The sequence below is a fragment of the Pleurodeles waltl genome, chromosome 2_1 (assembly GCF_031143425.1).
Source record: "Pleurodeles waltl isolate 20211129_DDA chromosome 2_1, aPleWal1.hap1.20221129, whole genome shotgun sequence".
Taxonomy (NCBI): Eukaryota; Metazoa; Chordata; class Amphibia; order Caudata; family Salamandridae; genus Pleurodeles; species Pleurodeles waltl.
The window spans coordinates 482,738,122-482,754,082 of NC_090438.1; the positions used below are offsets into that span (position 1 = coordinate 482,738,122).

The window sequence follows — 15,961 nt, forward strand, 5'->3', positions numbered from 1 at the left end:
GATGTGTGCTTTATTAAATTCAAAGCATGCTATATTTATTTCACATACTTTCATATCCATTTCAATAAGTGTCATACTAATTTTAATGCATTTCATATTAATTTTGATATGGGTCATATCAAGTTCATCAGATGTCATTCATTTGAGAGTGGTTCATATTAATCTTAACATGTGTCATATTGCTTTTAATGAATGGCATATTTGTGTCAAAGGATGTCATATTCATCTTAACACCTGACATTATAATTTTAACATGGGTCATATCCATTTCAACATAGGTCAAATTAATTTCAATATAAGGAATATTCATGTTGATGTGTATCATATTGACTTCAAAGCATAACATTCATTTTGACAAGTTTCATTTTAATTTCCGCATGATCATATTCAGTTTAAGGCATGTTAAATTAATTTCAAAGGGGCTCATATTCATTTCAATGCATGTCATATTCATCTTAGCATGTGTCATATTCCTTTCAATAGATGTCTCATTCATATTAACGCATGATATTGATTTTAACATGACTCACACCAATTGCAACACATATCATAATCATGTCAATGTGTATCATATTACTTTCAATACAAACCATATTCATTTTTTTCTAAATGTTATGTTCATTGCACATTATCTTCCTTTTAGAATAATGCATTTTCGTTTCAATACCTTATATTCATTTCAATCTGTCATATTCATTCCAATGTGTGTCATATTCCTTTTGGCATGTGTCAGTCTTTCAAGAAATGTCTCATTCTTTTGTATGAATAATCTATGTGTTTCAGTGATTGCTTTCTTATTTACAGTGAGGGCCATATTTATTTCAGAATGATTGATATATATTTCAGTGTATATCTTATTCATTTCTGAGTGTGAGTTATTCATAATAATCACTAAGTAGCATTTTCACTTTGCTTGGTTTCATATTTGTTTTGGTTCAAGTCAGATTCACATTGCCAGGTATCATATTTATTTTGACACATAGTACATTCATTCTGGTGTGTGTTATATTCATTTTGCAGCACGCTATGCATTTCAGGAGGTATTCTGTACAGGGAGCTGTAATTTTGACTTGAACGCTTCCCATACTGAGGTGCTATCAAATTGCCCTCACTGTAGCTTTAAAAAGAGGCGGGACATATCTGCTGAATGCTTAAGCTAGATACTGCTGGTTTCCTGGGTTTGGAATTTCAACAGTGGGTGGATGCACGAACAACTAAAATTAGTACAAGGGCTCAGCTGACTTAGAAGGGGCAGAGAGAAGAGTTGTTTACAGGTTAGTAGTTGCGCTTGGAATGCATATCAAAACTGGAGGGAAATAAAAACAACATGTGGAGTATAACAATTGCAGGAACACTGATAAGAGTTTCTTAACGGTGTGTGTTTTGTCTGCACTTGAAGCAACCGTACTTGTGAACGTAGAAGCTGGGTTTTGTGAAAGTCAATCAGGAGAAAGTGTCTGCGACATCACCCTGTTTCTTCACATGCAGCGCGTACTCTCCGTCAGTTGGGCACTGCTATTTTTTAGCACCTTTTAGACACCTGTTTTAAAGATACGCATTCACTTTCTACTTTTGTGCGTAGCAATGAAGACATCTTGTTAGTGCACATCAACTTGGTAGAATTCAATTCAAAGCGCCCTTTAAAGATTGCAAAATGTCCATCCTGCTACAAAACTATGCCTGCTCCAGGAAAGTCGTATGTACCTCTTTCTAGTGGTACTTTCTCGTTATTTTATTATCTCCCATGTCAGTCAGGTAGTGTACACTGTGACAGTAGAAATAGTTACTTAATGTCGCCTTTATTCTTTTTTTTTTTTGCTGATCCGTAAAGGAATATCCATGAAAAAGTAAAGTACACAATTAAAGCATACTTTGGTTGCGACATACAATATACCAGGGCGCACCCTAAATCCACTGAGGTGCACAAAAGTAACAATTCCGTGTAAGAAACGCCTTATGCTCATAGCTCAGTGGAAGTTTGCTCTTATTAATAGCATGTAGGGATTCGAAAAGCCTTATCCAGTTAGTTTTTTTTTCTCCATATTCGTACATTGCAGGTCTGATGTTTTGGGTTTGTATGTACGTGTGTGTGTATAGGAGCATTACAAAAATACTTTACAGATATTTTTCATCCTGGAAACGAATCCAAAATTCCACAGTTAAGAAGAAGTAAAGGCCGTACTTAGCAGTTAAGGAGAACGGGACACTCCAAAACATACACGGCTAATAACCGCGCCGCTGCATTATAAGGGCCGGAGGTATTATGTATGTGCAGTATTTTGGACAGGATATCCACCATATTTAGGATGGGGTGTCACATCTGCCACACTATAAATAAGGCTGTACGTTACTTCCTGGGGTGCAAAAGTAGGGTTAACAACCTTATTTTTAATGAGGGGGTTCTGCACAAGGAAAATAATAATATCCCTGTAGAGAAACACAAATAAATGTTATGTGTGCTAATTGTCATTTACACTTCATTTACCAGTCATTTTTTCTACATGATGGAAATTCCACTTGACTGGTATAGTTTCCAAGAGGTTTCTGAAGATTCTTTGTGAATGCTGTAAAGGTTAAACAGTGTAAAACAGTTGGTTTTCAACGTTTAAGTGGCAGGCGTCATGACTCACTCCCTAAGTGGCTTCAAGCATTTTCAGCAGGAGAACTGGCCGTTTTATTGTAATGCGAACTGGAAAATGCATTCCTTTAAAATTGTGTTACGTTTTCTGTTGTATAGCACTCTGTCATCATTCAGAATTTAACAGCGGCAACGCAGTTTACCTGTTAGTGTTCAAATGACACGACTCTTGTTTGCTTGAATACATTGAAAGCAAATTTTGGCTGTTACTTGGAATGGGAGGATTTTCCCTAGGAGGCTGCCACCCGAAAGACTCTCCCTAATAATTATTTTAATATATTTTGCTAGTTGGAGAGCAGGGGAATGACAAAATTCGCTAATGGGTTTTGTACCATATTTCAATATACAAAAGTGGAGCCATTTACAGCCACTGCAAAGATATGAATGACTGTGTGTAGGAAAATAGCCTCTTTCTAGCTTGGTTACCCCCACTTTTGGCCTGTTTGTCAGTGTGCTTGACTGTGCCTACTGGGATCTTGCTAACCAGGACCCCAGTAGTTATGCTCTTTCCCTTGTTGGTTGGTTAGTGTTACAGTATTTCACCCACAATTGGCATACTGGTGCACCCTATAAGTCCCTCGCAAAAAGAACAGTTGCCCTAAGTGGGAAGGGTATGCCCAGACGTGGGTCCCATGCTCACTGTGCCACTGGATTCAAGCTAGCCTGGATGATGAAGGGTGAAACCCTGAAACCGGTCCCAGGATGCTTGTTTCCGGTCCAGTGAGGACCTGGCTTGGCAGTTCGGGCTGGACTGTTCCCATGAGGAACAGGGTCAAGACTTATTTGCATATGGCTGTGTCCAAACTGGGGTGGCATGGTGAGCAAAAGAACGATGGATTAAACCCAGATCTGTGACTGGGGGTGAGTGTTTGAATTGTTCAGCACTCAGTCCATCATCCTTTTGTGTTACTAAAGTTGCCATAAAAGTCCCTAGTGTATGGTGCCTAGGTACCCAGGGGATTGGGGTTCCAGGTGATCCCTATGAGCCGCAGCATATGTTTTTCCACCCATAGAGAGCCCATGCAAAGGCTTCTGCAGGACTGCCATTGCAGCCTGCGTGAAAAGGTTGAAGTACCCTTTCACTGCCATTTTCACTGCACCAGGTCACTTATAAGTCAACCCTATAGCAGGTTCTCCAGCCCTGAGGGCATGGTGCAAAGAACCTGTGTGTGAGGGCACCCCTGCACTAGCAGAGGTGCCCCCACGAACTCCAGGACCATTTTCCCAAACATCGTGAGTGCAGGGATGCCATTTTACACGAGTACTGGACATAGGTCACTGGCTATCTCCAGCTACATAATGGTTGCCCCGAACATAGGCATATTTGGTATCAAACATGTTGGAATCATACCCCAAGACTTTTGCAAGCATTGGTTGTATGATTCCATGCACTCTAGGGGCTCCTTAGAGAACTCCCCAGTATTGCCATTTCAGCCTTCCGAGGTTTTCCAGGCAGTCCCAGCTGCTGCCACCTCACAGACAGGTTTCTGCCCTCCTGCTGCTTGAAAAGCTCGATCCCAGGAAGGCACAACAAAGGATTTCTTTTGGGAGAGGGGTGCTACACCCTCTCCCTTTATAAATCGGTATTACAGGACCCGAAGGGGTAACCTCCCCAAGCCACTGGATATGCTTTGAAGGGCACATTTGGTGCCCTCCTTGCATAAACCAGTCTACACCAATTCAGGGACCCCCAGTCCCTGCTCTGGTGCGAAACTGGACAAAGTATAGGGAAGTGACTACTCCCCTGTCCATCACCATCCCAGGGGTGGTGCTCAGAGCTCCTCCAGAGGGTCCCTGAGTTTTGCCATCTTGGATTCAAGGTTGGCAGGGAACTCTAGGAGCATCTGAGTGGCCAGTGCCAGCAAGTGACATCAGAGCCCTCCCCTGATAGGTGCTTACATGGTTAGGTGATCAGTCCCCCTTTCAGGGCTATTTAGGGTCTCTCCTCTCGGTGGTTCCTCAGATTTGGATTGCAAGACTCCAGCAGGAATCCTCTGCATCCTCCACTTCAACTTCTCACTGAAGAAACTGCATCTGGACCCTTCAGGAACTCTACAAGCTGCAACAAAGAAGGAAGATGCCTTCTGCAACATTGTATCTCTGGCTCCTGCCAGCAACTGCAACTGTTTCCTGGTCGTGCATCCTCTGAGGACAGCCCATCTTCATCCTGCACCAGAAGAGCAAAGGAATCTCCTTTGTTGTGAAGGAGTCATTCTCTTGCTTCAGCAGGTACCTACTGTGACGACAACCAGCTGCGTGGACCCCCTCTCCTGCAGCGCTGTTTGGATCCTCCATCATGGGGGGTGGACTGAAGTGGTCCCGACGGTCCTCTCTTCCAGCTGTCCCACTTTGGTGGAGGTAGGACCTTGCCTCCCCACACAAGACAGTACCCCCATGCACCCCATCTTTTGCAGCTGCCAAGGCTTGTTGGCATCCTTCCTCCAAGTCCTTCATGCAACTTGTAGCACCAGCCACCAGCACTCTATCCTGTGATCCACAGCTTCTTGAGTGGTTCGCCAGAGACGTGGGACCCTTTGTGGTAGTGCTACGTGGTCCTCTTTTGCAACTTCCTTGTCCTCATGCTGTTGGACTCCTGTGTGCGCTGCGTGGTCTTCTGTGGGCTCTCCGAGTTTCTGAGTGCCCCCTCTGACTCCCCCTCCTGGGTAGAGTTCACCTGGTCCTTCCTGGTCTCAGGCAGTGCCATTTTCCACTAACTGCGAGCTTTGCGTGTGCCAAAGCTTGTTGGTGCACCCCGATGACGCAAACCTGACTGCAATCCTCCATCCGGTGTGGGACATCACTTGCACCCTCTAGAAACCCGACTTCATCTTCTTTGGTGCAGTGCTGACTTTTCTTCTTCACCGGTGGTTCCTTTTTGCACCTTTCTCCGGGTTAGCAGGGGCTCCTGCTCTTTCTGTACTCTTCTATGCTCATTGGACTTGGTCTCCTTCTTCCACAGGTCTTGTTGTCCAGGAATCCACTGTTGGTGTCTTGCAGTCTCATCTGGGTTTTGCATAATTCTTCTTCTTGTTTTTGTGTGTGCTCTAGGAAATGTACTGTGATTTACTTCTGCTTTCCTGGTCACTGGGGTGGATTCTGGTACTTCCCTTTGGACTTTCTAAGTACTCACAGCTCCCCTCTACACACTACACTTTCCTAGGTGGGACACAACATTCGCATTCCTCTTTCTTAGTGTATGGTTTGTGCTCCCCCAAGGCACATTTCTAACTATTGTGATTTTCACTAATTGCTGTATGCCTATTTCTGCATACCAGTGTATAAATTTGGTGTATTACTTACCTACTAAGGAAGGGAGTATAGCCTCTATGGTATTTTTGGTATTTGTGTCACCAAAATAAAGTACTTTTATTTTTGTAACACTGAGTATTTTCTTTCATGTGTGTGAGTACTGTGTGACTACAGTGGTATTGCATGAGCTTTGCATGTCTCTTAGATAGGTCTTGGTTGCTCATCCACAGCCACCTCTAGAGAGCCTGGCTTCTAGACACTGCCGACACTACACTAATAAGTGATACCTGGACCTGGTAAAAGGTGTAAGTACCATAGTTACCCACTACACACCAGGCCAGCCTCCTTCATAGTGTAGACGGACATATATGGGTGACCCCATCGTACACTCTATACTCATTTCAAGACAGAAACACTGGAACTGAGCCCAAGCTGTCTTGCCATGTGTGGTAAAGTACAAAATGGCACAACAAATTGTATGTGATAAAAGTTGTGGTTCACTGCAATAGCTATATGTGTTTTAAAGGGAATTCTGAATAATGGAACAGTCCAAGATAATTCTGAACTACAATTGATAGTGGTCCTTCTCCTTGCTTTGTTTATCTAGAAATAATAGACACATTGTTTGTGCCTACAACATTATCTGTCTTGCTTAGGTTTGATTTAATGATGCTAAAGCACATCCTGCAGTCATTATGTATCCGGAAGTCTGTAAAGGTGCACCTCAAATAATCAGACCTTGAAGACAAAGGCATGACAATCAAACACACTAGAAACATGTAGAAATGTGTGCATCACAGGTTTCGTCCCACGATTTTTGAAGATTTTCTCTTTTCAGTAGGTACTCAAAATCCCCAGGAATACACAAACCTATATAAACCGTACATTTAGAGGTGTAATTCTGCCCTATAGGTCTACTGAGTGCCATCACAATAGTCAGAACAAAGGTGGAGTGTGTTAGTTGTTGTTACTACAGGTGGTATGTTCGTGATTCACCATAACTATCAGGGCAGTGGGACAGACTCCAGAGAGAGAGAGGTTGAACAGTCTAATGAATTTCACTGTTTTAGAAGCAAACTATTTGTGAAATTATACACACTTTTTCTAAAAGTCTTAGAAATCATCCGTAGTAACTTGGTCTAGTTAGGTCCTGTTTGATAGCATAAAGAGATTTAAGAAGTGCAGGCTTTGGATCCATTAAAATGCTGGATTATTTGAGTACAGATTTTGGCCTGGCAGAAGTTGCTTGATTCTGATGGAAAAGAGTATGTATTGCACTTTTTGCCCCGTGAGAAAGCTGATGATCAACACAGCAGTGCTGAGTTGGTTATGCTGACAAACCATTGATCGAATCTTTAGGTCTGATGTGTTTATTATCAAACGTTATGACAAAGGCAGTAGACATGGCTTATGTATTGTGAAAAGTATATGCTAAAGCCCATAGGAGTTTCAGGGTAGATTGTCATTACATGCTGTTAAAATTTGAAAATAACTTTTTGTTACAGGGACTTTCAAAGAATAACATAGTAAGTAGGGGTTTTGGTGTTGGTTACTCCTTTGAAAAACATTTGCATGTTATGCCAATTTAGAAACTGTTGTATATTGTTTTACCACGTGCAATTTTGTACATATTTGTAATGTTATGCATACTGTTGGACCTGGCCCTTTTTGCAGAGTTATTCCTGAACTTTATGCCTTATTCCTCCTATTTAGTTCTGAACTATTTCTGTTGGCTTTAGGACTCTAGACACTTTACCACTGCTAACCAGTGCTAAAGGGAAAATGCTCTGTGTCTAAATTGTATTGGTGATTGGTTTATCCATGATCGGCATATTTGATTTACCAGTAAGTCCCTAGAATAGTGCACCATGTGTGCCCAGGGCCTGTAAATCATATGCTAATAGGGGGCCACAGCAGTAATTGTGACACCCACATGAGTAGCCCTGTAACCATGTCTCAGACCTGCCACTCCAGTGTCTGTGTGTGCAGGTTAAAAGTGCCACTTCAACCTCACAAGTGCACTCATTTGCCAGGCCCAAACCTTCTCTTTTACTTCATGTAAGTCACTCCTAAGTTAGGCCCGAGGCAGCTCCGTGGGCAGTGTGCAGTGTATTTAAATGGTGAGACATATATTGGTACGTTTTACATGCCATGTTAGTGAAATACTGCCAAAATTGTTTTTCACTATCGCAAGGACTATCTCTTCCATAGGGTAACGTGGGGATGACCTTGAAATATCTTTTATGTGTAATTTCATGTTGGGAGCAGGTAGAGATATGGAGTTTCAGGCCTCTGAACTCACAATTTAAAAGTACATCATTGGTGAATTTGGTTTTTAAATAGTAAGTTTGAAAATGGCACTTTTAGAAAGTGGGCATTTTCTTGCTTCACCTTTCTGTGCCGCTGCCTGGCTGTGGAATACACATCTGGGTCAGGATGACAGTTGGTCTGTTTGTAAATTCACTCTAGACAGTCGCACAAAGGGAGCTGAGGGGTGCTCTGCATATCTTGATGTGCCTTTGTGAGCTAGAGTGGTGGGAGAAGCTGACAATTGCATCTGACTAGGGCTGTGTCTGGCCTTACACAAAGCAGTCTCCAACCCCTGGGGTGTGTCCGGGGCCAGGGCAGGAAAGGTAGGATTTTGTCCACTACAAAGATTTTTCTTTTAAATTTGCCTACTTCAGAGAAAGAAATGGGCATAAGTACTGGAGCTCTGACACCACGGAGTTAGAACTCTTCTGGACTGAGGACATTACTGCCAGGAAGAAGAGTTGGAATGCTGGTGCTTTGTTGTGCTGTCCTACTGCTTGCTGCATCTTTCCTGGGAGTGACAAGACTGAACTTTGCTTTCTACACCCTGCTTCCCAAGGTTCTCCTAGGGCTTGAGTAGAGCTTGCCTCCTGTTAAGAAGTGTCAAGGACATCTGCCAGCACATGGGCTCCTCTGCTGAAGAGCCCTGTCCTGCCAAGTGGTGCCAAATCCAGTCTGGGCCCTTGAAGGAGGTTTTTGGCGGCACAAGAAGAAAATCCATGCATCAACTCACTGCATCATCCCGAAATGACACATTGCTGTAAAAATTTGGCGCAGTGCCACTGCCTCCACCAGAGCGTGGTCCCCACTTGACGCAATAACCACGGTTTTGCAGGTCCCAGCTTTCCATCTCAGCATTTCAGAAGAACCACTGACGTGTGAGTTACGAGCACCACATCACTGAAGTCTGTGATGCACCATGCTGACTGCGTTGCAGGGCCTGCTTCCTCGATGTGAGATCGACGCATCGCAGCTTGACTTCTGATGCAACGTCCCTGGTCTCCATTTTTTTCATTGACACCACACCTCAGTAGGGAACCAGCGCTTCTTACCACATACAACGCATCACTTCCCCTGTGGTAGTAAGGATCTGACGCATTACTGCTCCTGCCTACCAGTAAGGAACCAACGCATCATCTCCCCTGCAACAGTAAGGAGCCAATGCACCTCTGGCTCTTTGGATGCATCACCTGCCCTGGGGCCCACAATATCTTTGTTTTTGACGCATCTCAGGTACCTTGCCTCTGTGAAGCGCTTCATTGATTTCAAGGAACTACAGTTGCATTTAATCTTTGAAAAGTTATATCTTTGCTTGTGTATGTAGGAATTTATTTTGTTTGTTTTGGTCTTGTTTTACTTAGATGTATAATGGCTATTTTTCTAAACTGGGATGGAGCACTTTTGTGGTGTTTTCACTGTGTTACTGTGTGTGTGTGTACACATACTTTACGCATTGCTCCTGAGATAAGCCTGACTGCTTGAGCCAAGCTATGAAGAGGATGAGCAGGGGTTATCTTAAATGTGTGACACCCTTACCCTGACTAGAGTGAGGGTCCCTACTTGGACAGGGTGCATATCACTGCCCACTAGAAACGCCATTTCTAACACATACTGATAGATGGGCTTTGACTTCATTTAAATATTGATTCCCTTGAAGACAGATTTTGATTGGGCAGAAGTTGTACATTCAAACAGAAAACCAGTGCTCATATTGCACTTTTTTTGTTGTGGAAAAGCTTATTTTCAGAGCAGGATTCAGTTGACTATATTGACAAGCCAATGGTCAAGGCTATCGCCTGATCTGTTTATTATAAAAAGTTACAACAAAGGTGGTATGCCTGACTTATTTGTTGTAAAACACTTATGTTAACACCTATAGGCCTTTCAGGTTTGGCTTGTCTATTAAACTGAGTTAATGCCTGTACACACGCATTTTGTTACATGGAATCTCAGAATTTACTGTAATAAGCTAGAAGTTTGTTGTTGGTTACTTCCTTTGACAAACCCTTTGGTTAGAAGATTAGCACTGTGATAATCTTTGATAGACCTTTTTGGTAGGGGCGAGCAGATATAGTTGTCAGCCAGACCTGTGCTTTTAAAGAAAAAAGTGTGCTTACATGTACATACATAGACGTCCACCCACTTTTGTCTGTTAAAATGTCATTTGCATTCAGCTTTTCTCCATAAAAGCATACTGCATGGGGCAGTGGGTTAGCACATTACTGCTGTTGGCTCAATTGCTTTCTGCATAATAGTTTTTTTCCTGGTCTCTTGTGCACGTTTGCCTGAAAGTGGCTTTGCTGTAGGATCTAAGGAGGTAGCCAGTCCTTTAGTTTTCCATTGCATTCCTTTAATAGGACCCTTTTCATTTTTTCCTTCTACTCCATTTTTCTGTCCTGAAAATCCTGAGACAGTACTGCTGTTCTCTCTGCCTGCAGAGTTTTATTTCCTGTGTGCCCATTTTGGAATAATATCAACTATAGTATATGATTTTTTAGTATTTTCAAGATGGCAACCATAATAAGAAGCAGTAGGACAGTGATACACTATATACAATTTAGCACTTGAAGATGGCTGTGCAATGCAATGTTTACTGATCACCATCTTGGAATGGTATTGTGCCTAGTGCATTTTAATTTTTACTGTTCCAATGGGCACCACTTCCCTCCTGGGCAGCTATGTAGAAACTTTAAAACAATTATGCTCTATGGAAATTGTCATTATAAGACTTTAATCCACTGCTCTGTTTACAGACATATGCCTGCTAACTTTAGGTGGCAATATAGTTCCTTTTTTCAACATTTGTTCTTTTAATTTAGCGTCCATACGCTTGTTGACTTTGTATGCCTGTTTTACTGCCAATGAGTAAGTTAGGAAATGCAAGAATGAGTTAGTGGATGGGTAAATAGATGTATGTGCATGGATGAGTAACAGAGTGCTTGGTTGGTTGATTATTTTTTCAGTACGTAAACTCGTCAGTGACTGAAGAGGAGCTTTAATGTAAGCCAGCACTTGTGATTGTTATACATTTGACCTCAGAAATATTTGGATGAGACTTATCTGGTGGTATTTGAAGATCAAAAGTTCTGGTGGTGGTGATTATGTATTTTTTCTCTTGGAACTCCACTCCTGACGTTCATGTCAGGACTGACCACCACCTACCATACAATCTACATTAGTTTGCCAGTCCGGCACATTGGATGGAGGGAAATGCAAGAGAAATTCAACTTTTTTTTTTAGGGTAGTAGCGTATTGCAAAGTGTGAAATAAAAAAGGCTGTAATGTCAGAAATCAGCATTATAGTGTATAATTAGTATCTCAGTTATGGTCCATCCAGGTCAGAGTAGCATGCATGGTATATAAGAAGAATGTGTGACCTAGTATTAGAACATTGGAATGTTGGGAGCCCCATTGAAAACAACCAATTGGCTCAAGCCAATAATGACTGGAATGGGCCTTCTGCTCCTAAATTCCACTGTTTCTTTCTGTTTAACTCTTTTTAATTTAGAACAGTGGTTTTCAACTTGGGATCCATGGACTAGGGAGTCCCAAGGCTGCGTTGAAACTTAAATTTTAGCAGATTAATAAATTATGTATACATAAACACAGTAAACTGAAAAGTTTAAAAAAAAATTAAAGATGAAAGAATTTGAAATTGAAGGTTAAAAATTAAAGGTCTTATGCACAAAGGTAAACTTACAATTTTATATATCTTTACGATTGTTTGCTGTTAGAGTTTTCATCCTTGGCGTGGTCTCCCTTAACTTTTGGCCTCTGTTCCCCAGGTTGTTGATGTGTGCTGGACTCTGATTTTGCTGTTTTTGTTACTCTGGGCACGTTACCACTGCTAACCAATGCTAAAGTGCAAGTGCTCCTTTACAAAATGTGTATGTAATTGGCTTATCCATGATTGGCATATTTGATTTAGTAGTAAGTCCATAGTAAAGTGCACCAGAGGGGCCAGGGCCTGTAAATCGAATGCTACTAGTGGGCCTGCAGCACTGGTTGTGCCACCCACATGAGTAGCTCTGTAATCATGTCTCAGACCTGCCACTGCAGTGTCTGTGTGTGCAGTTTTAATTGTAAATTCGACTTGGCAAGTTTACCCACTTGCCAGGCCTAAACCTTCCCTTTTCTTACATATAAAACACCCCTGAGGTAGGCCCTTGGTAGCCCTAAGGGCAGGTTGCAGTATATGGTTAAGGTAGGACACATAGTAATGTGGTTTATGTGTCCTGACAGTGAAATATTGCTAAATTCGTTTTTCACTGTTGCAAGGCCTGTCCCTCTCATAGGTTAACATGGGGGCTAACTTTAAATATGATTAAAGTGTAGATTCCCTTTGGGAGCGGATGGACATGTGGAGTTTGGGATCTCTGAGCTCACAATTTAAAAATACATCTTTTATTAAAGTTGATTTTAAGATTGTGTGTTTGAAAATGGCACTTTTAGAAAGTGAGCATTTTCCTGCTTATACCATTTCTGTGACTCTGCCTGTTTGTGGATTCCCTGTCTGGGTCATTTTGACAGTTGGGCTGGTTGCACCTCATACTAGACTGTGACACAGAGGGAGCTAGGGTGTAGTCTGCATTTCCTAATGAGCCATCTGTGCTAGGAGGGAGGGGAAGAGTGGTCACTCACACCTGAAAGGGCTGTGCCTGTCCTCACACAATGCAGTCTCCCACCCTCTGGCGAGTGTCTGGGGCCTGGCCTGGGCAAGGCAGGATTTCACATTCAAGAGAGACTTTGCTTTGAAGTAGGCCTACTTCAAAGGAGAAATTGGGTATAAGAAGGGCACCGAAACCACAAACTTTAGAACATTTCTGGAAACCAAGAGGAACCTCTGCCTGGAGAAGAGCTGAAGAACTGAGGAAGAAGAGCTACCCTTCCTGTGACTGTGCTTTGTGGAGCTGTCCTGCAGTTGCTGCTTCTGCCAGAGTAAGAGGACAAAGACTGGATTTTGTGTGCCTTCCATCTTGAGAAGAAATCTCCAAGGGCTTGATTTAGAGCTTGCATCCTCTTGTTTGAAGTCTCTGGGACAGCAAAGACTTCTCCTGCCAGCACCTGGGAGAGAAGAAACGACGCACCCGATACGACGAAAGGAGAAACGACGCAACGTCTCACTCGTGAGTGAAATTGACGCATCGCAAGTCCTTTTTGACACACACTCACCGGTGCAAGGTTATTTTTGACGCACCTATGGTACATTTACACGCTAACAGTGTTAGTGTGTGTTTTAAACTACATAAAGAATCTTTGGGTTTTTAATTGATAACTTGACTTGTGTATTGTTGATTTTTGTCATTTTGGTCTTGTTTTGTTTAGATAAATATTTCCTATTTTTCTAAAATGGTGTGTCATTTTGTACTGTTTTCATGAAGTCACTTTGTGTGTTAGTACAAATACTTTACACCTAGCACTCTGAAGTTAAGCCTACTGCTCTGCCAAGCTATCAAGGGGGTAAGCAGGGGTTAGCTGAGGGTGATTCTCTCTTACCCTGACTAGAGTGAGAGTCCTTGCTTAAACAGGGGGTAACCTGACTGTCATCCAAAGACCTCATTTCTAATATTTGCTATTCCCTAAGGTACTTTGCCAGTAGTAGCTTTACAACTGTGGAGTCTCCAGACATAAAAAGATTAGACAGTCATATCTTTTAAGATGCAGAAACTCTGCAATCATAGAGACAGTACTAGTAAAATATATTTGTGAATAGAAAATAATCCTAAACTTTCACAAAAGTATAAGTTTACCTTTGTAAATCAGGCCGTACGTTGATATCCTTAGCTTGATTTGTGAGAGTAGAGTATGTACAGCAAACATAATCTAGTGTGGAAGATTGATGGCCTCAATTGAAGCACTGGTATGTGCCAGTAAAAACGATGTATCTGAAGCAAACAAAAGGCAAAGCAATATGCTATTGTCTAGCACACTGCTTTGTCTTTTGCAAATAATATTTAGAACATTCCTACCTCCCTATTGCAATTTCGTTTTTTGTTTATTAAATAAAATACTTAGTAATTTGTGTGTTTTAATGTATACTTGTGGCACATTGCTTCAAAATATTTGTCTATTGTTTCAAATTGTAGAAAGTGCTTTGATCAGGGCTCCTGGTTTTCATAGTGATTCACTGAGGTCCACGGACATCAAAATGATTTCTGCAGTAAGTTGGTCAATGAAACAGAAATGGTGGCAAAGTATGGGATAAAGTATTTTGAGTTCCCAGTACATTCCAGAGAAGCTCCCTTTGAGTGTGAGAGTTAGATCTTGTATGGCTACCACTTTCTCTGCTATGGTGGTATCATTCTTCCTCCTATTGCATAACCCATTTATCCTATGCCTGTAGCTAGTAGTAAGCTTGTTTTAAAATTGGCATGGAAATCCAATTGGTGTAATGCCAAAACCATTTGATGAACATATACTCAAAGCATTGTGAGGTATTGAATTGTGCTTCTGAATTCACTCGCCTAAAGTTGTTACAAAATCTTTTATGTCAACCTGGTTTTGCATACGTGAATTTGAAGAGCTCTGGAGATTTCTGTGATCTCTTCTTTTAAATTTTTCTGTACTTCTTGTTCCACTTTGTTAAGGGTTTTGCATATTGTAAATTGATGTTCTGATACTGTAGGGCATGGTTGAATCATTTTGTGATATTGAATGTTGTAGTTTCAACTAGGTTTTCTGGGAAGAGCATAGGCTGCCTTTATAAGAGGTTGGTAATCTCTGCTCTGCTTGAGCATCTATTTTAATGACACTGAAGAAGTGGTTTCATGAAATAAAAATTATACATACACTAGATCATACGTAGTGGCTTGAACGATGGTGGGAGTGGTCACAGAATTCAGCATTATGGATTCCGGATATTTGGTGGTGTAGTCCTCTAAAACTAGTATGCACTTATTACCAATGAAGGAGATGGTAAAGTATTACAAGGTTGTTATGAAGCATTTGAAATGGCACTGAGATAGCACATAATGGTTGTAGCTGAGCTTTTGTTGCCAGACCTGGGTTATGGAATTGGTAGTGTGAGCACTTTGGCCAAACATTTTGATTAACCGAACCTCCTCCCCGTCAATGAAATGTATTCTATTGGTAACTTTTTCTCTTTCCAGTTTGACCCCTCCCTTTTCATCACCATCACCAGCAAGATAAAAACTGTGTGTTTCTTTTGAGCTGCTTGCACATTTCTGTAAATCTCCTAAACTATTTTGACTCAAGAAGACTTATCTTAAGAGGGACTAGTTCTAACTCCAATCAAGACCATACTCCCCTCTTATTTTTGTTCCATTCTCTTCCATTGTGTTCTGTTGATTTTTAGAGACAGGTTTGGGTGTCTTCGTACCGGAAGGGGGCTTCAGTCTGCCATCTATTACCCGAGCTTAAGGAATATGAGCCTGTTGAAAATCACAAAGCTTGGTTTTGTCATTTTTTAAGGTGAAATCCTCCAGAAAATGGGTCAAATTGTAGTGGGATTGCTATGACCAGCACTTTTAAATGGAATATATGTATGGTTACCAATACAGTCTCCATGACGAAATGTTATCCAACCTCCAGAACCTTTCTCATATTCTTCAGGTTGAACCCGTCTAGGATGGATCATAGTATGCTTGTGTCCGTTTACTTGCATGGGAAGTAAGCGGTTCTTTATGGTTATTAGCCTGGTAAGTAAAGAGGGTGGGCTCTGTCCTGATTTTGTAAATCCTGCTTTGATTATACATTGTCTCCATGAGTTCTGCTCTACCAGTTGTGGTAGGACATTGACGGGCA

General features: G+C 41.7%; 1 protein-coding gene across 3 annotated transcripts in view; it reads left to right on the forward strand.

The window, feature by feature from the left end:
- Positions 1–1,163: 1,163 nt before the first annotated feature.
- LOC138265713 (mitochondrial fission factor-like) overlaps positions 1,164–15,961 on the forward strand; it is a 248,650-nt gene continuing 233,852 nt past the window's right edge. For 2 of the 3 annotated variants that reach the window (XM_069213669.1, XM_069213679.1), the window contains exon 1: positions 1,164–1,274. The gene's annotated coding sequence lies outside the window, so the exon portion shown is untranslated. The remainder of the gene's footprint in view (positions 1,275–15,961) is intronic. The other variant, XM_069213689.1, reaches the window with a different exon arrangement.